This window comes from Columba livia, chromosome 2, assembly GCF_036013475.1.
Source record: "Columba livia isolate bColLiv1 breed racing homer chromosome 2, bColLiv1.pat.W.v2, whole genome shotgun sequence".
Taxonomy (NCBI): domain Eukaryota; kingdom Metazoa; phylum Chordata; class Aves; order Columbiformes; family Columbidae; genus Columba; species Columba livia.
In genome coordinates, this window is record NC_088603.1 from 48,612,804 (window position 1) to 48,636,696 (window position 23,893).

General features: G+C 41.5%; 1 long non-coding RNA gene across 2 annotated transcripts in view; it reads left to right on the plus strand.

Moving 5' to 3' along the window:
* The window catches only part of LOC110357010 (uncharacterized), a 135,803-nt gene extending 117,754 nt beyond the window's left edge, over nt 1-18,049 (plus strand). Inside the window, exons 6-7 of one of the 2 annotated variants that reach the window (XR_010470176.1) lie at nt 7,801-7,958; nt 9,107-18,049. This is a non-coding gene — a long non-coding RNA (uncharacterized LOC110357010). The remainder of the gene's footprint in view (nt 1-7,800; nt 7,959-9,106) is intronic. The other variant, XR_010470175.1, reaches the window with a different exon arrangement.
* The last annotated feature ends 5,844 nt before the right edge of the window (nt 18,050-23,893 follow it).

Consider the following 23,893-nt stretch of genomic DNA (forward strand, 5'->3'; position numbering starts at 1 on the left):
TCTTTCCCCAGATAGTTCATTGTATAGTAAGTGCAGCTGTGATGAGCTCCTTAAAAATCTGCACTGCACCAGTCTGAGAGGAACCTGTACTTTCCTCATCTCAAGTTTTTGGTTTTCTTCCGAAAAAAACCCACAACCCAACACAACCACGACTCTCTGCCAAACCCCCAAACATTACTGCTTTTCCTCAGAGCCTTTCAGCACCCCACTTCACATTTGGTTGTTCCCGTGCAGCATTTTTCTGTACTCAGATGAGGGATTATCAGGTGTTATCTTTTCTCCTCCCTCACATTTTTCATCCTTTCTCCTGGCAGGCAGCGCTGTATTCTGGGCCCCACATTCTCTGGTAATTGACCTGTGAGTTCCTCCTGTTCTGGTGTGAATCTTCTCATGTCTGTTCTGCTTTTTACTCTCTGTCACAGTTGTTTGTTTTGTTCTTCTTCTTTTTTTTTTTTTTTGGCTTATCCCTGTTTCCCTGTTTCTGCTTTCTGCTTATCCTTCTCTCCTCTGCTACCTCTTCCTTCCACTATCAAGCTACTTTTAGCTGCTGCTTTGGGGTTAATGGCCTCTCGCATCTGCACAATCTCTGTTATCGCTTTTCTTTGTGTCTCTGCTGCTTAGCTGCAGCTTCTCTGTTGCTTTTGTGCTACACAAAAATAAAATAAAAAACCTAAAACTCCCCAAACTGATAAAAACCCACCTGCATCCCTCTGTTCACTGCCTTCCTTTAACTGAGCTTCAGCATGCAAACACCACTGACATAACTTTTTATTGCAGCTGACTGCACACTTGCCTAATGCCATGCATCTTGTCTCTCTGACATGCCCCTTCTTGCCCACAGATGCTACAGGCTCTGTAACATCAAACACAAATTAGCTTCAATATCAACTGTTCCTTTTTTTGCTGTTCAGTATATGGCAAATTAAAACCTCCTGAAGAATAACATGTTGCTGGTGTTGGTTATCAAGCTGGACAGCTGCTCATTTTAATTATCTGTCTTCTGCTGTTTGAAAAGCAGCAATGTTATTGTTGGGTGAGACTGTGCTATGGTTCACAGAGGTTTGGCTGGACTAGAATCAGGCCCACCTGTAGCTCAGAGCTGTGGGGGAAAAATTGCTTGATATGAGTGAAAAACCCCCCAAAATACCCTGTCCCCAAACTAGCACATTTTTTCCTAGTCATGCCACTATTTCACAACATAAGGTGGCCTTCTTAATGAATAACCTGACTGGTTAACCAGGATAGGAAGATGATTGCAACCCAGTACTAATGTTTAATTTCCCAAAGGGAATGGAGGCTATTTTGTAACTACCAAGCATATGCAACCCTCCAAAAAATACAGAATTGTGATAAGCATTTCTGACAATAGGAAACATTTGCACAGGCTGCAAATTCTTATAAGAAAAAGAGCTAAAGAAAGTCAGTACCCATTACAATAAGAGACAGGATACTATTAAAAACACACGCCTCATTCACTTTGCATTCAGTTGTCCCTAATTTAGAGTCACTGCAGGACAGACAACTGGGTTGTGACTCATTTGCAGGGGAAGTGTGGTTAGTTTATCTAACATTATCTTCAGGAAAGGATGAATGAATGAATCGTATCAATTATTTTTGCTTGCTCATTTGATCTCTTCCCAACCTTCCTCTCCCTCAGGAATGTGACTGCTAGAAACCCTTTAAAATTGTATGGATTTTTTTCCAATGGCAGCATTGTATAGGCTTTGCCATTGCTGATCATTGCATTGTAGCAGAACATCATTTGCAGACAGGAAAAGCACAACAGTAATAGAAGGCAGATCAAACTGTTGTTACACTTTCTCTCTATTTGTTTATTTTTATCTTCCTCTGTTTCATCCCTTCCTTCTTTTTATGTTGATGTAGCATGTTTCTTGATAATGAAGTACTTCAGAGGCAAAATTAATCCAAAGAAGAATGGATCTTGGTCACTGAAGATGGATTTTTCTACTGTTTTTCATCCTGAAGGAGTCATTTTTAGGCCTGCCTGTCTCTTTTCCCCATTGTATCACCAAAGCCACACAACTTCTTGAAGCTGGTCATCATCTACTACTCTGACTACAAGAGAGAAAGCAGGAAACGTTTTATGGATCATGAAGTGCAGTGTCTGGGATAAGAAAGAGCAGAGCCATCCAAAGTGATATATGGAACAGAATGGTGAAAGTCCTCCAGGAGAACTGGGCTTTCTGTAAGAATCTCATACTATGGAGAGGGGACTGTGTCTGCATTTGTTCTACCAATCACTGTGGCTGTTAATCAAGAAACCCGTCATCCTTCCACTGGCAGTGACATTGAGGGGGATTCCTGCTTCCTCACATGCTTTCTTATTTTCAAAATTTTGGAATGAGTATGTTGAAGAAATGTATTCATCTGTGTACAGGAAAACTCACCATGAAAAGGTACTTATGGCATTGCCTGCACAGGATAGGATATAGACATACTATCAAGGATCAGTATTTCTGATTTTCATGTTGCATTGGAGTATAAATGCTGCCCTCACTCTTTCTATAGTGTCTGCATTAGTCAGGACTATAAAACCTAAAGAGAATCATGAGTCTCCATGACAAAGTCCATTTCTGCAGCAGCCTTTTAACATCTGGGGCACCACAGTGTTTCTGCATTGTCAAGGAGTGGATTTGTGCAGGCACGCTATTATTTAAGAATCGTGAGATTATTTTCTCAGCTCTGAAAAACAGAGCAAGTGTTGCTATGAACAAATTCACCTTCCTTCACCTTGCTGTCTCTTTGAATTCATATCCCTGCTTTTGGGGAAAACACTTGCTGGAAAGCCTCCTTCTTTCCAACCATAGCAAAGTAGGTGGCAACATCTGGGCTTTGCTTGGAGGCAGATGACATCTAATGCCGGGCTGGTGGGACCTGTGGAGCGGAAGCTGCTGGAGGTGTGACCAGAACCGTGTTTGTGCTGGCGGCAGTCGTGGTGCCATTTGCTGGTGCCTAGCGTCCCTGGCTGATTCCCAACACAAATGTGACAGCAGTTCATCCTCATGTGTGAGCCAAACTTGTTTGAAGAGGGCTTCCCTGCTCTTGCCTATGTTCACCTGCTGTAGATTTGCTTTGAAGAACCCGTTACTCCCGGTTGCGGGAGTAAGTTTTGAAAGGCCTCCTTAAAAGTGTGTGGCTTGTAGGAGCCATAATTATTGCCCTGAAGACATATTAGAAATGGGGTTATATCAATGAGCAACTGCTCAGGTCAGTTGAAGTATGTCGAGCCATTCCCTTTCTTCTTTACCCTGCATCTGGCACGGCTGTTTGATTCTGCTCTCAAATGTTGCTGAAGTCCCTCTGTGCCATATATACTTAGAAATTCTCCCTTCACGGTGGTTTGAAAACATCTAGAAATAGTGGGGAACCCTGGCTGTGTCGTTTGAATTTTGCATCTTGTTGTTAGCATGATTTTGCCAGTTGGCTTGTATAGCTAAAATGGCTGGTGACTGCACCTGAACTTCCAAATTTCCCAGTGCTGTTGCTATTGCTGGTTCTTGTGGCAGAATTTGGAAGATTTCCTTCGTTCCGTTCCTGGTGGAGACCAAGACCCACAGCACTTGGAGTATGCTGCCAAGGGTTTCCTCTTACTAAGCAGACCACAAACCATCTGTTAGGGCCTTTTCAATTGCTAATTTAAAGAACAGATGGATCACCAATAAAATAGCTCCAGCTAATTGAACTTGTCAGATAAAACTGTCCAAACCCTACCAGGCCTTGCTTGAAAATATGCTTTCAACAATTCCTGAAAAAAATAGTCTTTGAAATATCTAGCATGTTCAAAAACAAATAAAAGCTATCCCATGTGAAATCAGAGAATGCAAGACCTCTCTCCAGAGATCTCAGGTAAAACTATTCTGTTGGTCTTGGAGCCTTCACAATCTGACAAAAAGGAATTGATACCTTCCTCATATCCTGGCATCCAGGAAGGAATTGTTCTCGTATATCCAAATGAGATGTTTCCTGCAGAGTCAAGGCACATGGTGAAGGAAATGGTAATTCGGTAGTGAAGCCCACAACAGCAATGGCTGCATGTGAAAGTTAGTCATGCAGTTGCAGTGAGAATTGTTTACTTATTCAATTTTAAAATATGACCTTAGCAGTACTGTTTTCATAATCTTGTAAATATTTAACAAAACTTAATTTGGTATAAATTGCTTTAGTTCAGTTGGTGTATGTGGAACAGCAGTGATTTATACATGCATAAGTATGTGCCTACCATTATCACCATCCATGTGGTACTTCATGGTCAGATGCATCCAGGGATGTATCAGAGGTTCTCTTTGTCAGTCTGCCTGGTTTACAAATAATATAATGGACAGAGACTCAAAACAATTATGGGAATTGGTTACTCATGAGAGCATATGTACTTCAAGTCCTGCTCTCTTAAATAGATCACTTTCTACTTTATGTCCCTTGACCACTAATTGTAGAGCGCACTTCTAAGTTAAATAGCCTGCAGGGCAAGAATTATTTATAAAAAATTACACGCATTTTTTAATGCTGTAGAGACAAGCACACTAAACCATGGAGATTGTTGCATTTGTAATCGCAGCTTGAAATGCATTTACTGTAACAGGTGATTCCATGCATCACAAATGTCAAATGTATGATACTCTTTTTGTACTTGGCTGAAACTAATGAAATCTTTAAAACACTGAGAGGCATATCCGTGCAGAAATACACTTGCCCTGCAACTGGAAGTCTGTAGAGCTTTCATACGCACGTCTCATGTCAAGTCATTCTGCCATGAAAAGCCGGTACCAGCTTCTGTGCGTAAGCATAAGTGCGTGTGTGTGTGTACTTGCATATGCTGGAGGGAAACGTCAGTTCAGGCTTTTTCTTAGTTTCCATATGAGTGAAATAAACTCTCATGATCTCCTGCTGTTTCCTGTTAGTAGACTGTCAGAGGAAACATATTTATTCAATGCCAAATATAATTTCATTTTTATGTCTTGAGGATGAGTTTGTTGTTAAATTTAAGGAGACGATTTATCATCCACCAGAGCTAGAATTTTAGCTAATATAAATTAGCTTAGAGCTTCTGAGATCTGTGGAGATGCAGTGCAACAGATACTCAGCTCTTTTCTGCATGGATTTAATGATGGAAAACTTACATCACATGGCATATAAAGAGAAAGAACAGGAGAGGGGGAGAGAGAAGAGTGAGAGAGAGCAGGTTTTTTTCCTAAGAGGCGAAATTAATTTCTCCAGTGTTCAAGATTTTGGGGAATAAGGAAATTTTTGCATAATACTGACTATCTGATTTAAATAAAAAACCAAACATACATATATATATACATATAGTTGAGGGAGTCCATCCCCATTCAACAACTGGCTGAGAGGAGCAGAAGCACAGCATCTGTAGCTGGTCTCTGAGAGGGCTGTTCTGGGAAGCTTCCCTTCAGATTAGCCAGAATGGAAGCTTGGCTCGATCTCCAGCCCCACCATCAGCTGTGAAGCTTGTTAGAATCCCTCTCGCACTAAAAAACCCATCACTCAGAAACCAGAGGAAGCCAAGTTCTGTTACAGGGTGCAGAGGTAGGCACCACATATCTGCGTCATTGAAGCAGAGTATTCCCCTGGCTTACCTGAAATCGAGTTTTCAGGTGAATCTAAACAAATTTAGATGTTTTAGAAGAGCTCTACAAATCTCAGAGTTTTATGTTGCTTCCTCTTAAAACTAGGCACTTGTGATGAATCCTGTTTTGAGATTGTAAGTAGAGCTGTGAAACACTTTATGATATTTTATTTTATTTGGAAGGGCAAATCTGTAGCAACCTAAACCTACTATAAGGAGGCATCAAGTGAAATTAATTTCCCATTGAAGTTTCAAAAACCAATGAGATTCAACACCCTTGAATGTTTTCATTGTATAATTGCTAAAATTTAAAAAGTGCTGTTTTTTCAGTTGAAAAAGTTTTCATCTTGAAATGCAGGGTATTCCAAAAAGTAGCTAGAACATGAAACTTGGAAAAATATTATTTTTTTTTCAGTTGCCCTATACTGTCATTTTGTTTGGGTTTTAAGTTCATTGCAAACTTTTAAGAGTTTAAGTTTCACCTGATTTATGTCAGGAACATTTTCATTCACTTAGAACCTTGTGTAGAACAGGCTTACTTCTTCCTCTATTGCTGTAATGATTAGCTCATCTGGGGCTTGCCTCATCAATTAGAAATTTATGACTTGACAAAGCTTTCCTAACACTTCTTATGCATCTGTCTTCCCTCCCAGCGGATTGGAGAAAAGGGAGAACAGTTCCATTAGAAATACAATCAACTTGTTTCCTAAGCATTAAAGAAAACCAGCAAAATTCAGAGTTGTTGGTCTGGTTTCACTCCCAGCTTACCCTCTCAGCTCTGTTGGCAGGTCCTCTGAGTGGCAGGTGGTACTGGTAAAATGTGCGCTCCATATGTTTTCCTCTAAACTGGACCCAGCAGTGATAGCTACATTTCTGAGCATTTAACCTTGACCTGTCCCACATCCATTCCCAGTTATATAATTTCATAAATAATTGCAAGGGGATGGTATTTAGCCTTGAGTTCATTTTAGAGGGAGCAGACTCCCTGTTCCTGTGATGATGTTTCCATATTTATATGGCCAGTATTCGAACCCTTGGTTTGAAGCAATTGCGTTGTTACCATGCCCTGATGAGCCTTTCCTGATGCCATTGTAGCCTTGAAAGCTGGAAATTGCAAGTGCTGCAGGCGGTGAGCAACGGGGTTTGATTAATCCAAATTCCATTTTCGCATTATTGAAAGAGGACGGGGCAAAAGGAATGCTCTGCAGCTGAGTGTCAAACATAGTTAGAAATATTGCAGCTATGGGGATGATTATATGGGTCATGCAGTAATTATTTTGAGCCAGGAATATATAGTGAGACCATGTAAGAAATTTGTCAAGAGAGCATTGCTTTAACTCATGGTTATATAAGAGCTCAGTGAGAAGGCCAAACTGCAAGACAAGTGGCTTTTTGTCCATTGTTACATTAAAATTGTGGTTTTCACCAAAACTATGCTGAGCTACAGGCTGTTGACACAATACATAGGACGGACAAGAGTTTGGTGCACAGCTCTGAGTCAGAAGATCATGCAGCCTTCAGGCAAACAGAAAAACACTCAACTGCTGGCCATAAAGTACAGCCTTGGAGTGAAAATAGGAATAATACCCAGAAATAACTATGACCTTCAGAAAGAACAACAGCAGCTTCATCCCTTCCCTTATTCCCGTTTGCTACAGATCGACTGGTGTTTGGGTTTTTGGTTTGTGTTTCTTTGCCACACCAGTTTAATCCTGGATTTCACATTCTTCTAGATCCTTCACTGTTGCCAATATCATGGCCTCACACTTCCTTGCTGTGCTCATGAGAAGTGAGGAGGTTTTGTGAGGGCCTTTCCGCAGGTGGCTGTGAGGAGGGTGTGCTGCCATTTCAAGAGGGAGCAAGATGTTAAATGCGTATGTGAAACAGAGAACAAGATTTTATTTCTGTGGGATATACATTCCATTAATTCCGTCATTTCCATGGGTAGGAAGAAAATGGTAGAAATAAACTCCAAATGACAATGTTCATTTCTGCACACTTCTGTCCAGAAATCGACGGGACTGAAATCCTGTTACTGAAATGCCTCAGTTCAGTCTTGAAACTCACGTATTTGCTGTGGAGACACCTGTAAATTTGGGACCTGTAGCATTACCTGGAATTTTGTCTAACTATTGGAACCACAAAATTGCTTTAAAATATTTTCTTTTATAAAACATTTTCTCATTTTCTGTCTGCAGGGTAATTCTCCAAGCACAAACAGACCAAGATGTAATTCTTCTTGCAAATTCATCAAAAGTCATGCAAACAAAAGTTTGCAAGGTGTCCTATGCTGGCAGAGCTGCCCTTTGAAGAGATAACCATTTGACACTGCACTTACAAGTCAAGCACGAGCCAGGTCAGTGTAACCTCAGTTGCCAAGGCTGCGTGCCCTGGATGTGAGTTTTGGCCTGTACCAAGCGGGGTCTTGCAGAAGATGCAACATGATGTGTTTGAGGGGCTGTTCCTGGAGATCTGCCTGGAGCAGGTCACCATCCTTTGGGGTGGGTACGGGGCTGGCATCATGGATGTGAGCCCAGCCATACCTCAGGGGCAGAAAACAGGCCATGTCTTGTTTTTTACACTAGGTAAGACTCAGCTGGTGTCGTCTCACCCCTCGTGGCCAATGCTGTGATTCTTCCTGTGGCAATTTTCTTGTGATGAACAAGTAGATTAAACAAGTAAATTGTGCAAGTAAATGCAAAGAGGCTTGGGAACACTGGGCAGTTTTGGGCTTCATCACAGCAGTGGAGTGGAAGAAGCTGTTTTTCAGGGATGTTTTCTCCGAGTTGGCCTGGGTCTCCTCATGTTGCCTCACAGTGTGCTTGGCAAAGGCACCACACGCTACTAATTGGCTCCTCTTCTCTAAGCTGCCCAGCTTCCAATAACAGATTCCCCTCGTGCCCATGTGTTATTATGCTACCATCTGCATTGAGTGGGGTACGGAATGGCATCGCTCGAGTAGAGTTATTTCCTTTAGGGTTTATGTTCCGTTGCAGCTGCCCATCAGCTAAGTCAGGCATCAGCTTGCGTACTTGTGTGTAATCACAGTACAGATCAGCCAGCTTGTGTCTCTTTTACAGTACAATTTTTAAGAAGCTATTTTCATATTGTTGGTAACTTCTTTTACCATTAGCTGTTTTTACAGGCACATTCTTCGCTTGGATCTATACTGCAAGGAGGAGCATGAAGAAGCTTTTAATAGACACTGCTATGCTTACTGCGTAGTGTATTTTACGGACTTGCAACCCCTCACAACCCCTTTCTCTTATTCTTCAGCCTGGATTCAGTACTAAAGAAGGCACTTACGTAGGGCAGGAATCCTGCAGAGTGATTGCCAGCAATCAGAACATTCAAACTCATATCTCCATGCATGTGCACAGAAAGATCATGTCACACTTTTGCAGGCTAACATCACATCAGTATTTCTAGTAGTCTGCATGTGTGTCTCAGCAACCTTAATGTTCCTTTAACACAGGATTCATTTGCTGTCTTTTTTCTCCCCAGCTTCTTCAAGTCTTTAGAACAAAACCCAAAGCAATGTCAGCTATGTGGAACAGCACAAACCTGCATCCATGAGCACTCAAGAGCATTCACCCTCCCTGTGGCTGGACCAGTAGGACATGAAGTCTGTCCGTCCTGGCTGCCAGCTGCTCTGCATCACGTTCACACCATAGTGCATCTCTTCCTTGGGGATTCGCCAAGTCTGAGCTGCTCCCTTTCCAGCCAAACAGCTCATTTTTATCTGTTGGTTTGGTGGCTTACAGCAACCCCCGTGAGTCAGGGTGTGAACATATGAACATATATGGCAGCGAGGATGGGATAAGCAGGCTAAGAAGAGTGGGGGGTAATCTCTTACTGGGTACGGCTGTAACCGAGAGAGGAAGTTAAATCAGACCTTGGACAGTAGGTGTCAAGGAATAAATCAGGGCTCTTAATTCATAAACATGGACATGTATCAAATAGGAGCTCTTCCTGCCTTCACTCACAGATTTCCCACAGAATATGGAAGGAGGGCAGGAATCAGTGAATGCTGAATGCACTCCACAACCTACACACCCGCTGTAAAAGTGAATATCTCCACTTCCCTGCCTTGTAGAAACTGATATAAGCCTGGAAGGGTACACTGTGAGAGCTTATACTCAGTGGAATTTTCCACTCAGCTTAAATACATATGCATGCTGTGTGCTGCTGGGGTGCCCGCAGAATGGATGCAGGTATAACAGAACAAGTGGCTTCCTCGATGCTTTAAAATACAGGGGGAAAAGTAAGAGGAGAATGATAAGAAATGGCATATACAGCCTGTCTATCGAAAATGCTGTAAAATAGCATTTAGTCTGGGAGTGAATGGCAGGATTTCAGAAAAGACTGCTCATCTGAAACCCCACACTTTTTTTTTCTTTAATTTCTATTTATTTCAAATTTTGCAGTCATTAGAATTGATATAATAATAAAAACCCAACACAAACCAAACTAAAAAAAAACAAACCACAAGATTTCTTACACTGTCAGTAAAAAGTGGCACTTGAATCTTTCATTTTTCTCTGTGCCAGCCATCTGCAGATCTTTAACGTGGGGCAAGAGAAGGCACCTGTAACTATCTGAATATATTGGGGCATGATGCAAAGTGTGGAGGGCAACTGATCCCAGGTTCCTCACTAACCTAGCTGAATTGTCTTGCTTGAAACTCGTGGCTGCTGAAGAAAGAACGGCCACCGCAGATACTCGCTGTCTTTCTTTCAATTTATGATTGATAACTGATTTTAGATTCCTGCAGTAATAAAGAAAAGTGACTCCTGTGAAGTGATGTATTTGCTTTCTTGTGCCCAAAATTTGGCACAGGAAAGCAAATTAAAACTTGAGTTTCTTAAGAGAAGCCTCTAAAGCTGCCTTGCACACAGAAAAGAAAGCTGACAGAAGGGAGCTTGAGCCTCCTATCTCCTCTTGCTGTCAGCTTCACGTCTGAAGAAAGCTTTACCTTCCTCCCAAAGGTCAGATTGTCTAGTAAAAGCAAAGTTTTAGTTTCTTAAATAAAGTTTCCTGCCAGGGTGCTTCAAACGGTGTATTTTACTGTTCTAGTCTGTGTCTCTGAGCCCCAGCTTCTCCTTCCACTTTGCTATAGATAAAAAAAGCAAGTTGTGCTTTTTCCTTGCTGTTACCCTTATCAGCATTATAATGTGAACTTCGTTTTTCTGGGTTCTTGCTAAAACTTGAAGAGATGACACATTGTAAACAACAAAATCTCTGCTGCTGAGAGTCAGTTTTGCATACTGAGTTTTGTATGTGCTAAGACTTAAAAAAAAAGTGAGATATGTCTACGGATTATGAGATATGAAAAGGAAAATAAGGACATTTTATTATTTATTTTTATTTTCCCCCCTTTTAATTTTTTTTTTTTTTTTTTTTTTTTGGTGGGCAAAGAAAGTGTTTGTGTTCTTTTCATGACCTCCGGGGCTAAGAATATTTTTTATAAGAAAACTGGAATGTTCATACGATTCTCAGACACCAAATTAGGGCTTTAATTAAATATCCATATCTACACATATTTTTGTGACATTCTTGTATAATCCATTTAGCTAACTCATATGATACAGAGATTTATTTTATTATGCAGTTATCTATCTGTCTGTCTATTTATCTATATGATAAGACAGGCTGTGAAATGTTATGGAATGACAATGCTTGATATTTATGCTGTGCTTAGAAATGTAAAAAAAACCCCAACAGATATTGTTCTGCTCTACCAGAATCAGTTTGTGAAGGCAGAACTCCCTGCATTCAATCATTTTGAAGAGGCTCTTAAACCATTTCTTTCAGCTGTTCTTTAATTAATCCCTTTGTATGATGAATTGCAATAGGGCCTTCAGGCCTCCTAAGAAGGGCCTGTAATTCTAGTGCCACTTTCAAGGTCTACAGCTTACACACTTAACATGTGTTAGACAAGTATAATGTATAATAGCACAGATATGTAAGTAAATCTTCAGGTATTTTAGAAGCACAGATGAGCCAAAGGAAGATTAATGGAATTTGACAACATAACAGAAATGCTGCTGCACAAGTACATCCATCTCCAGGCATTTTGTTATGTATTACTGTGAGGGAAACAATCAGTGGAGTAAAATATCTCTTTGATGAGTGTAATTTGGTAACAATTTGCAAACATGATAATGTGCCTTCTTAATTCAAAGGCACTTGACAGAGATATATTGACATTTTCATTACAGGAGCTGTCAGGAATAATCTGGAAGAGACAAGTCTTATTTGAAAATGCCTACTAATCTTCCATAATGTAATAATCTATAGTAGTAGGGTCAAGTAATTTTTTACGATACAGCCTTTAATCATCTGTCAAGTACTACTTTTAATTGCAGCTGAGCTGATGAGATGTATAGAAATCTTTCAGGGACAAAATGAACAGCTATAGCTCAGCTCTGCACAGTGCACCATTGCTAAAGAGAGAGCAATTCTCTGCCTCCACCACCACCTTCCTATGAATGAACTAGCTGTAAAAAATAAATAAATAAAATAAAATAAAGGGTGCTGAGCCCATTACATGTAATGCCAAAGATCTGGTTATGTCATAACACATATGCATGACAAACTGAATTAAGATTACAACAGATGTTTTTGTGGCTTTTTCTAATTTACAGCTTCTTGACTTTGCCCTGCAGCATTTCTAAGGAGATAACACTACACTAACAGCTGTAGATATACTTTCTAGATAATTGTGAATGTCTATATGGGCCAGGACATTTTTAATACCAATCATTCTGACATGGTTTGAGTCTCTGCCCCGTGGAGAAGGCAACACCTTGCCTGGGAGCTATGAAGGTCTGCTCAGAGCAGGGTGATCCTGGTGCTGAGCACTGCTTCCCTCAGCAGCACGTCACAGGCATATTGATCACTGTTTTGAGTAGATAAATAAAAGAGCACAAGGTTAATAGCCCCAAAAGTCAAAACTTCATAGCCTGTCAGCCACCCCTAAAAGCTGCAGTTCTCCCTTGGTTTCATACGACAAATTTTGCTGTGTTCCCTGAAGGCCACTGTGTCATGCTGCTGCTTGGTGGCCCTGTTCTGTGGATGGGGCAGTTTCATAGGGCTTGTCTGTCCATAGCACACCAACAGCTTTACTGATTCTGCAGGCTAGTTCTTCAAGAGTCCAGCTGTTTGTAAAAAGCAGGTAAATCACAACCCAGTGTACTTTTCACCAAATGAAAACTCCTTTTTTTGTTACCTCTTCATGTGTAGGACTCTACAGTCTAAAACAAAGATGCATAGAATGACCCTGCAAATAAAATCAGTGTAATTCAGAGAATGAAATTAATCTATCAAGCCCTGGCTTTGTTTGTCACCTACCGTCACTGTAGTTTCTTTTCATCTTCATTTTTTGCTCCCCTTTATTATTTACTACAAAGAGTTTTATTTAGAGGAAGAAATAGAAAGAGGATTTTATGCATCCATTATTTAATGATGGACTTTCATCCTGGGGGAAAATGGGCAAGAAGGATTCTGATGGCAGAGTGAAGTGAATTAAGATTAAAAAAATTTTGAAATTGGGCTGAGAGTTTATGACTTAATTTGCATAACTTTTCTTTTAGTGTCAGTGACTTCTTTCCTGCTCCATTGTTGGGGTTTTTTATGTTTTCAAATTTAATTGCATGTGTATTAATTTTCACAATTCTGGAGCCAGCATCCCTGTGAGGTCTAATTTAAGGACTGTATTTCCTCTTTGGAAAATAAGAGACTATTTCACAAAGAGAAGGAAGAATCGAGACAAGAGCACCTTTGAAATAGCATACATGGTTTCTTTTCAGAACAGCATTTCTTTCCCAGGGCTTCTTGGGAGGGGGAGTATTGTCTTCACAGGAGATATGACTGAATACAATTTTTGGATTCTCATGGGGCAGCACAAAAGACCAGAAGAGTCACCACCAGCATTGCTCAAACTCGCTCAAGCAGACCTGATGCACAAGGAGCACCACGGGGGTTCATCTGGGCAGAGGGAACTTTACCCTGCTCCTCCACCTCGCTGGCTGATGTGTCACGGAAAGCGCAGGATAGCCTGCATATAGCTCTGCTGTAGTAGCAACTAAGCCATACGTGATCAGAGATGTCTTAATATATTGTATATACAATGTATATACAGAACTTTATTTTCCAAACAGAAATAATTTTAGGCAAGCATGCTCCATGCTGTTCATTGCTGTGCTGATGCAAAAAAGCCATACAGTTGGCTGTGCTGGTTTGACTGAAAGTGGGTTAATTTTCTCCATGCAATTAGAAACCTTTGTTTTTCATAGCTAGCATGCTCATTATTTGGACTTAGTTTGAGAACAAGCAGGTAACATCCCAGCACAGAGCGAATGTTTTTAATTGCTCTGGTCTGAGAGGCAAGGACACTCTGAGCGCTCTGCCCACAGGTGTGGGCATCAAGGAAGGGGGGCAGAGATGGGGTAGAGCTTGACTGACATCCAGACTGGACAATAAGAGTATTCCATCCCATTAGCATCATGCTTCATATTTAAGGAGAGTTTGGACCTTCAAGTTAGCTCTTCCACTGGCTTCTCAGGCACTTTCTCTTGTGCACATTGGGGTCTTTTTTGTCACTCTTTTTTGTCGGAGCCATGGGAGGTTTTGATGCAGGATGTTTAGTCTGGCTTTTGCCATTTTGCAGGGGCCTCTGAGCCTTTCTGCCTCTTTCCTCTCTTTTCTCTCTTTGGGATTGGCTTTGGGACCAGGCATGGCTTGCTGGGACTCGCTGCTCAGTTATGGACAGAGCTCATGAGTATCTTTTATTTCTATTTTATATATATATATATATATATATTTACTAGTAGTGTACTAGTATTTTGTAGCTTTATTAAACCGTGTTTATCACAATCCAAGTTTTGTCCTTCCCTTTTGATTCTCTCCCCTGCTGGGGAGGGGGTAGGGGAAGGGGTGAGTTAGTGGCTATCGTGGTTGTATTGCTAGCCTGGGTTAAACCATGACATTGGCATAACAGGCAATCCACACCAGCGTGGTCCCACAAAAGCCACACCATCATCAAAGGCGCTGAGCACCGTGTGAGTGTAAGCCTGAAGGACACAGGATTACTGCTGGGTGAGGGATTTGCCTTCATTCTCCTCTGAAGCATCACACGCATCCAGTACCAGTGACCAGCAGGGCTTGGGGCAAACCGTAGGGCTGGTGCACTTCTGGCCAAGCCTTTGCCTCCCCTCTGCAGGCTGATGGCAGGTGGGGTAAAGCAGCTGGGGGGGCTCAGCTGAAGGATAAACATCCTCTTTTCACCAGGGACAAGACAACAGTATTTACATCAAGTTTGACACTGCTTCCAAGATATGTTTCAACAATGCCATTCCTATCTTCCTCTTCCTTTCTTCCTATTTCTTCTAATAAAATAGTGCCAAACTTCCCTCCTAAGTAAATCCTGTGTATCTCCATCTTCATTTTCTTGCTTTCTTTCCTATCATTACAGCTTTCAGCCTTCCTTCCCTCTTCTGGAAAAAATAAAGGCAAAAATAATAAAAATCTTCCACAAGTGAGTATTTAAAAAACCCCTTACTACTACAGAGTGAAGCACAGGGTAGGACAAACAAATAATTGTGGGAAATGCACATTGCTGCCCAAAGATGCCTTTCATGAAAAGACAGAGCAGCTTATGGATGCTGGAGTGCGGGACCCTTGTGATAGTGTAGGACATGCCAGAAAGCACAGAGAGGTGTTTGAAAAGACAGCAGGACTTTTGTGTGATGAAGAGCCCTCAAGGAGTTGCAAACATGCTTTAGCTGATAAAACAGAGCCTGGAGTCTTCTGGTTTCCAGTTAAACTGGGAAGAGCAGAGTGTCCCCGTATAAACAGAGCTCTAAACCCAACTGTGTTATGGGCACAACAGGATTACCTCCCCCACCTCTGCTCCTAAGGCTGCTTTCTCCTTGGCTCCTATTTTCTTCACTGGTGTAAAACAACCTGGCTCCATCGCAGTTAACAAGGTGGTACTGCAGCAGGCAATTGGCTCTAGCCTGAAACCAGTGTTATTTGCAAGGTGTCACTTGCTTCCTTCCCCAGCACCAATGTTAGCTGTGAAGTGCTGCACACCCAAATCACAAGGTGTTTGCAGAGCCTGTCACACCATGGGAAAGCCTTCAAGTGCAGAAACAGGAGAACAGGTCCCAGTACCTGAAGGCATAAATTATGTTGTGCCTAAGTCAAAGGAGAAAAAAAATATCATGATTCACGGCCCTAATCTTGACTAGTTGGGCTTCTTTTGCTCTGCTGTGAAGAAGTCTCAGAGAAAGCTCTTCTGTGTATAATTTCAAATTAAATTAATGAACAAATGTATGTTTCTGACAAGTGAAAATACTACGTGTCTGGAAAGAGTATGAAAGCAAATGACTTTTCAGTCAGTTGTCCTCTGTGGGACTTAGAGGAGCTCCTGTTCTACCCCATAAAAGTGTCTCTGGGTGATTCTGGATTAAGGAGTAGCCTTAATCCAGACTGGAAAATATTATTTTTTGTCGAAACACTAGAGAAACCCCCTCCAGAGTCAGATACTCACAACAAGGTCCTTTCTGGCATGCAACAAAGCCTTTAACAAAGGCCTTTCTGAGATTCATGGGTGCACTGAACTTCAGATGCTGCTGCTTCCATTTCTACCTCTGTTAGTCCTGCCAGTTGGCCTAAAAGCCCCGGGTCACAGCTCTCCTTGACATACCGTAAACACCAGCAAGATGTAGGAGACTGCAGACCATATGTGTGCATGGGGATAGGTTGAGAGATGACTAATCTAAGGCTAATGCATTCTTTTCTGACAGTAACTGGGAGAAGAATTGGACTCCAAAGTTATTATTGAAAGGGTGATTTTTGCAGAGCTGGGAACACTGACTCACTCCTGCATTCCTCTCAGTCCCCAGTCTGCACGATGTAGAGGTGAGGTAGAAGGAAGTGGGTGATGTCTTGCTTTAGCTGTGATAGAAATAAGGGCTGTTTTGTCACTTGGATCTTTTCCTGAAAATTTCCAGCATGATAAGGGAGACTGCAAATAGCAAATCGCAAATAGCTGGCTTCTGCCACATAGAACAGAAAGGCAAATTTTTCATTCCTCTTACTTTCAGACAATTGCCTAAAATCCATCCAGATCATACAGTCCCCCAAGAAGAGAAAGAAAGACGAGATTAACTTACTTTCACGTGGTCTTCTCACACTAAATCTAGCATAGGTAGAGTTACAAGCATCACCATGGGCCAAGTTTAGTCAGGGCACATATAGAAAGATACAACTTCTCCAAATAAGACCTCTTTTTCTCTCTTTAACTTTTCTATAAGTGCCACGTCTCAGCTCTGCTGCCAAATGAGTGTGTTTGCTGGTGGAAATGCTCCCAATTTTTCTACCCGTTGTCTCACAGTGCAAGTGCTGTCCCACCATTGGGACACCATGCTGAAGTAACACAGCTGAAATGAATGCAGTTACATTGGGATGCAGCTGTGTTTACAGCAATGAAAATGCGAGAAACTGCATCATTCCGGCAATCGAGGAAGGAAAAGCAATTTTAAAGAGCTATTTGGAATGGTTGATGATTTTCTTTTCCTTAAGTAAATTATTATTTTTACAGCCACACACCAAAAAGGCAATTTTAATCTGTCTATAACTACAGGAAGACATTTTGCTGGTGATATTTGGAAATACTGTTGATAATATTGGATGTAGAGAAAGAGCATTCCAACACAAATGCAAAAAGTGTCAAACGTAGTGGTAATAAATTCCTCAAAAATACTCTCACTAATGCTTTGTGAATGAAAACTGGGTCTCTGAACAATTTTCATCAGAAAAGTTTGGTTTAAAGTACAATCCAGTTATGCACAAAGGTTATTATGCAGTGTAAAGTTTTCATAAAGTGTATTCTGTCAATATTTGTGACCTCTCATTGCAACCCAAAATCCAGCTGGAATATAATTTTGTGTGTTTTTCTGAAAAAGAAGAAGTTGCATTTGGAAACATGATCCCTGGTAGCTGTACATTTAAGGCCACAAATTCCATTTTTGTGTTGAGTTGGATTACACCACCAGACTAAATCATACATTTATACTCCTCCAAGAGATAAGTTGGGAATGCAAGGAAAGCTTAAAAAACCTGCTCCAGAAAAAAAAACAAAAACCAAAACAACAACAAACACCAAGTACAATGTTTCAAGGCTTTCTTTTCATTAGAAATTAAATGAGTCGTAAGTATGTAAACAGTAAGCAAATGAAGAACAGAGCAGCACAAGAGACAAGTGATTGTATCTTCTGTTACTTCACCTTATGAACTCAACAAAAGGCCATCTCAGCCTTTACTGAAGAGTCACTAGCATAGGTAGACTTCTCCAGTTCCAAAAGCCAAGCTTTAAAGAAGATTTGGATGCATATCCAGATGGGGGAATCAGTGTGAACAAGTACTTGTTTCTCCAATGCTTGGAGCAAAGGTGACACAGAGAGGCCTCTTATAGCCATGTTAGCTATAGGCAGTAAAATATTGCTCAGTGTAGAAAAATAGAATCCAATACATTTTTTTTTTTTTGGGGGGGGGGGCGGGTAAAATGCCAGCTATATTCCACTGTCAGGGAAAAACACTAAAAGCAAGTGATATTAGAAAAAAATTAGGTGTAAACTACAGGGTTGTAGACTTCAGGAGAAGAAAATAATACACATGAGGAATTCAGTTGTTCTGCTGCTGCAGGGCTCTAGGAGGACAACTGCTGCATTTTTCAGGACATTTCACTAGTTCCAGCTCTTAAACCCTAGCTTGGAGTAGCTGACAAAGATTACAAAGGACTGGTGGTGATGATGATGAGTAAGAAGTCAGAAGAAATGAAGGCTGAACTCCTTATTTGAGAAATTATAAAAAGCTAAAAACCAACCAACAAACAACAACAACAGAAAAATCAGTAGTAGACCTGTGGAGAAAACAGTGATATCCTCAGGATTTCCCCTTTACTAGCAGATACTTCCCAGTAGGCAAAGGTTTCCAACGTCACTACAGTGCTAGTAAATCATCTCAGGCATTCTGGGCAGCTGGCGCAAGGGTTGCTCTGGATGTAGTAGCTGGGCTGTTTCACTGGGCTGCGGAGGAGAACCTTGTTGCCTCCTGAAAATATATATATATTTTCTTAAAATGATATTACAACACCTTTGCCTTCAGATCATACATTTTTGAGCTCAGCTCAACCATTGTCTGACTATGTCACATTTGTCCAAAGAATATTTAAAGAGAGGTTTCAAAATGCCAACAGAATTTAATGAATTCTAATATCGCCATAGTGAAAGGATGGTCTTGAAAGGCATTTCAATGGTGTGGCCTAAAAAGAGGCTGAATAAGAGGGAGACCCCACGGTCAGTGAGGAAATACTGGGAAAAAAACAATCCGCATCATGCATTTATTGTCAAATGTTGATAATGTACTGTATGATGCAGTCCTGAGTGGCAAAAGAAATAAGAGCGTTCACTCTCAGTGTGAAGCTGTTCACTGCCACTGTAGAATAAAAGTGAGAAACAGATGCAGAAGAAGAGGGTAAAAAATATTCAGGCAGCTTTCCTGTCAGTACTGCATGGTCTTTCCAAGAATTCTGAGCAAATGACTTGAATGAAATTAATAATCAGTTTTGATCAGAGGACGTTGCTCTATTGTCTGTCTATTTGTCCACATATTTGTGCACACCCACAGCCAGCAATAGGGTAATAGTCAATGTCTTTATTCCTAATATGGCTTATTTTTTCCATGTTATGAAAGTCAGGTTAATATTTGATCTTACATCAATAAATCTCTCTATACTAAGCATATAAAGGTTATTCTGGAAAACACATCCTGGCACAACCATTAACTTACTGTGATAGTTTGTAGGAGGATAAGTTCACTAGTTATCTGAAGAACTTCACTGCAATTATGTGAATATACTGCTGCCAATCCATGTTACAGCTGTTGCCATGGGTGATGCTATGGACTAGTATTTGAAACATGTGACTTATAAATTTAATATGATCTCTTATGGACTCTGTTTCACCATCATAGTAGCTGGGTGGCATTGATTTCTTTTGTCTTCCCCTGCTTATCTCAAGCTCTTTCATTTTGCTTGTCTTATTGATTTCCATGTTCACTTCATACATTATCTCACCGGAAGCTGGTAATGAATCAATGTGGCCTCCTAAATATATGTTCTGTTATAACCCTTCTGAAAGAGCCACTTACAGCTATCTATATCAAAATACACTGGGTAGCTATTATACACATCTAAACAAGAGAAGACATCTTTGTTTCAACCTTGCTACTGGATGGAAGGCCTGTACAGTCTTTCTATTGAGTGCATGTATTTTTAAACACCTGCCAGAATAATATGGACTTAAAAGGGAAACACTGGAGCAAGCTAAAGAGGCCTCAATGTCCTCCATCTTAAGTAGATTCATTTTTAGTGGCTCATTTCCCAACCTTCTGCCTGTAACTTGTGTGCCTTCCTCTCAACCCCTTCTTGTGCTATATCAAATAATACTGGAAGCCCTTCAGAGCAGGGACTTGCTCTTTTTCTCTGCTTACACTGCCCATAATGGGCAGTTTTTATCAGAAAGAGTCCCATTAGCACAAAAGAGACACCTGAAGTATAGATAACAGTAATACCAATTATGCAAAACAATGCCGGGTCAGCTATGATGACAAAATGCCATTATTTGTGCTTCCTGCTCTTCTTACATCTTTAGGTAACATCAAAATTTAATGGTTAGTTCATTCCCATAGTTGCACTCTTATTTATCCCAGCTGGCTGGCTGCAGTACGTAGGGATATTGACACAGCTTTCTGCTGTACAGGGACAGGTCTAACTGAGAAAGGAAGACTTGTACTTGAAACTAGTCAGAGTAATGACACAGGAATCTAATTTCCACTTGAAGATGTTTTCAATGAGTACTTGAGGGCAACATAATAACATCACAAACACCCTTAATTAACCAGCACCTCAGTGACAGACAATAGTATGTTCAATTCAGGGATTTCTCCTAAAAGATTTAATGTGAGTTAAAAGACTACTTGGCTGAACAAAAGTAGAAGATGCTTATGTTCATTTTGGAGCTCTCCAACATGAGAGCAAACACTGAATTTTTAACGTCCATATATACAATGCAGAGTCATTAAATGAGTGCCTCATTTACTTGTAGGCTCACACAGCCTCATCCTGTCCCACACTGAAACTGGGATTGAGAAGAGATTTGTCACAGAGGCTCCCAAGACCCCACAGTGCAGGTCGGTGGAGCCTGCAGGTCCCTGCTTTGTGTCCACCACCTGTGTTTCTCAAGGGACATTGTGCCAACTGTATAACTTCTGGTTGTCCTGGCTACCCACTGCAGCACTTCTTGGTGGGATTAAAAGCGAGTTTCTGTGACTGCATTGTCTGAGCAGCCTCCTGTGACAAGCCAGGCTCAGAGTATTTGGAAAGGCTTCAAGGCTTGATTTGCAAAGGTTGAGAGCTCTCTGATTCCTATCTAATTTGCTAAGGGCCAGACAGCTCAAGACTTTTCTCAGCCCTGAATAAATCATGAACATATTGGTAACAAACTCACAGGGTTTGCTTTGCTAGAAAACAGCAGCATCTTAGTGTTCCACTGCCTCTTTCTGTTCGTGTTTTTTTTTATCAGCAAATGCTGTCCTGCATGTGGACAAATTGAAATTCATGCTGAAGTACACAGAAAATGAACTACCAGAGCTGAGTGAACACACAAAACCTGCATGCAAAACCTTTGGAAAAAAGGAGCTGTGTAACCCTTCTGCCAGGGGATGTTTTTGGCAGTGGAAAGGGTTCAGTTATGTAAGGTGCCTCTCAGCTTCCAAATCCCTACAACAAACCTGAAATTAGCCTGCATTGATCTTCAACAGGCATGTGGGAGACTAGATTACGTTGTCTGGGCTGTGCAAAACCTCGCCGCTCACAACCGCCTGGAAGCCCTTGCCCAACTGGGTCTCTCAAATGGCCCTCACCAGGCTCTTGGGCAATGAATTTAAATTAATTCAAGACTTTATTAGTTCAAGTAGAAGGACTAAAACACTTATTGCAAGGCAAAACAGGTAAACAAAAAAATCAAAAATCTTCTATACTCATTTGCCTTTACAAGTTGGTTTGACTTTAAAGAAAAACAACACAAAAAACCCTAGAGACACCACAAGGCTTAGCAACATTGCAATTAAACTGTGAGTTGACAACATTTGGTTTTGTTAGCTTTAGTGTGGCTAATGAACAAATGGCTCACATGATATGAAAAGATTTTTTTATCTGCTCAGAAGCCCTTTCCCGTTTGCAAGGCAGAGCATTTGATGCATTTGCCCTCATCTTGTTTGGGTGTTTCTGTTCTTCAACCAGCTTCAACCAGTGGGTCCTACAGTAATGTCACTGGACCAGCCATCATCACACTTCAGAACTATGACAGTAATTCAATAAGCATCTCTTTTATACAGTGTTACAGGGAAATTTCAAAGCCTCTACAGCTCTGGAAGTGCCTGTACCAGGAACCCTGTCATGTAAAGTCTGAGAATATTCATGAGCTACACCTTGCATCTGCAGCAAAGTACCACCAGTAGTCCATGACCACTCTGAAATATCCTCACAGTTCTTCCAGACAGTTTTACAAGATGCTTAAATAGAATGATCTTGGTTGAGTAATTAGTCTCTTAGGTAATTGCTTTGGTGTGCTTACAATTTCCAGTTGTACAAGGTGCTTCAGCATCACCTGTGAGCAGTGGCAGGTCTGATAACAGGCCACAGAATCACAGGGATTGGAAGGGACCTCGAAAGATCATCTAGTCCAATCCGCCTGCCGGAGCAGGAACACCTAGATGAGGTTACACAGGAAGGCGTCCTCCCACTGGGCCCTGACTTAATCCCATTTCTACTTGAATGAGCCCCTGAAAAGCATAGCTTTTACTACCATCTAACGTCTACCCAGACTGCATAGTCTCCTGCTGATACAGTGTACAAGACTAATGCCATTAGATCATTTGATTCTCCTGAACCTACATATCCACAGCAGGACACCTGGTTCATCACAAGTTCCCTGCTCCATCGCAGAGCCTTCTCAGCTAAATCACGCTTGGCTCTTCTCAGCATCAATCCTGCTGCCCATGGGTCCCACAAATACCAGTGTCACGTGTGTTTGGGGCAAACGTACCAACTGCATTTGCTAAGACACCTGAGTCTGGGGGTCATTTTTTGGTACTTTCTGGATCCAGCAGCTGATGTTTCTTGCAGCACCAAGAACCATCCAGAAGAGAGGCTGGGAGAGGATCAGCTCTACGCTAGTGCATGGGTAGCTGTTCTGGGGAGTCCAGCTGGCAGTAGCCCCACCCCCTAGGGGAGATCTCATGGTCTCATGGCTGAAGATCCTATGGGAAGAGGTTGGGGGGGTGTTGCTGTGGCCCTGTGGCACCCACCGCTTGCTGACCTGGGCTGTCCCATGGGCTGTGGGCAGGAAGATGTGCCAGGGGAGGTTTAGGTTGGGCATTAGGAAAAGGTTCTTCCCCCAGAAGGTGGTGGAGCACTGAACAGACTCCCCAGGGAGGTGTCACGACCTCAAGCCTGACAGTGTTCAAGAAGAGACTGGACAATGCCCTCAGACACATGGTGTGAACTGTGGGGGTGTCATATGCAGGGACAGGAGTTGAATGCGATGATCCTTGAGGGTCCTTTCCAACTCAGAACATTCTATGTTTCTGTAATCCACCGGGCAAACTGGAGCGAGACCCCAGTCTCCACTCACCAGGCAGGTTTGGAGGGGCAGAAGAAAATGTCATCTGGGACAGCCACCAAGGACAGTGCACCACAAAACTCTTGGCTCTGGAAAACAGGAGAATTGGGGTCAGGTATCCCACATCTTGGCAAATAGTAGGGAAGGCAAATTCCTGTATCTCTCATATGTTGAATTTAAACTGCCTGGATTGGACTGCACAGGCACAGCAGTGTCTTTCAACTAGAGACTCCGAGTGATTATTTCAGCATTGTTTTCTACCATGACAGATTTGCACAGCACTTAATCTCATTCTAATTGACCAGAACTGCTGATTGTGTTATAATTAAATTGCAGTCTAATTTTACTTAGCTATAACTGACAGAACACAAGGCTACAGAAATTAAACCATGACAAAAGGAAACTGCACGAAACACTGGCATGAATATTAGGTCAGAATTAGGCTGAAGAAATGTGGCAATTGACCACCATTTATAGAAATGCATATTTAGCGACCAAGGGAATCTAAAATAAGTGTGTGTTTTTTATACATCCATCACTT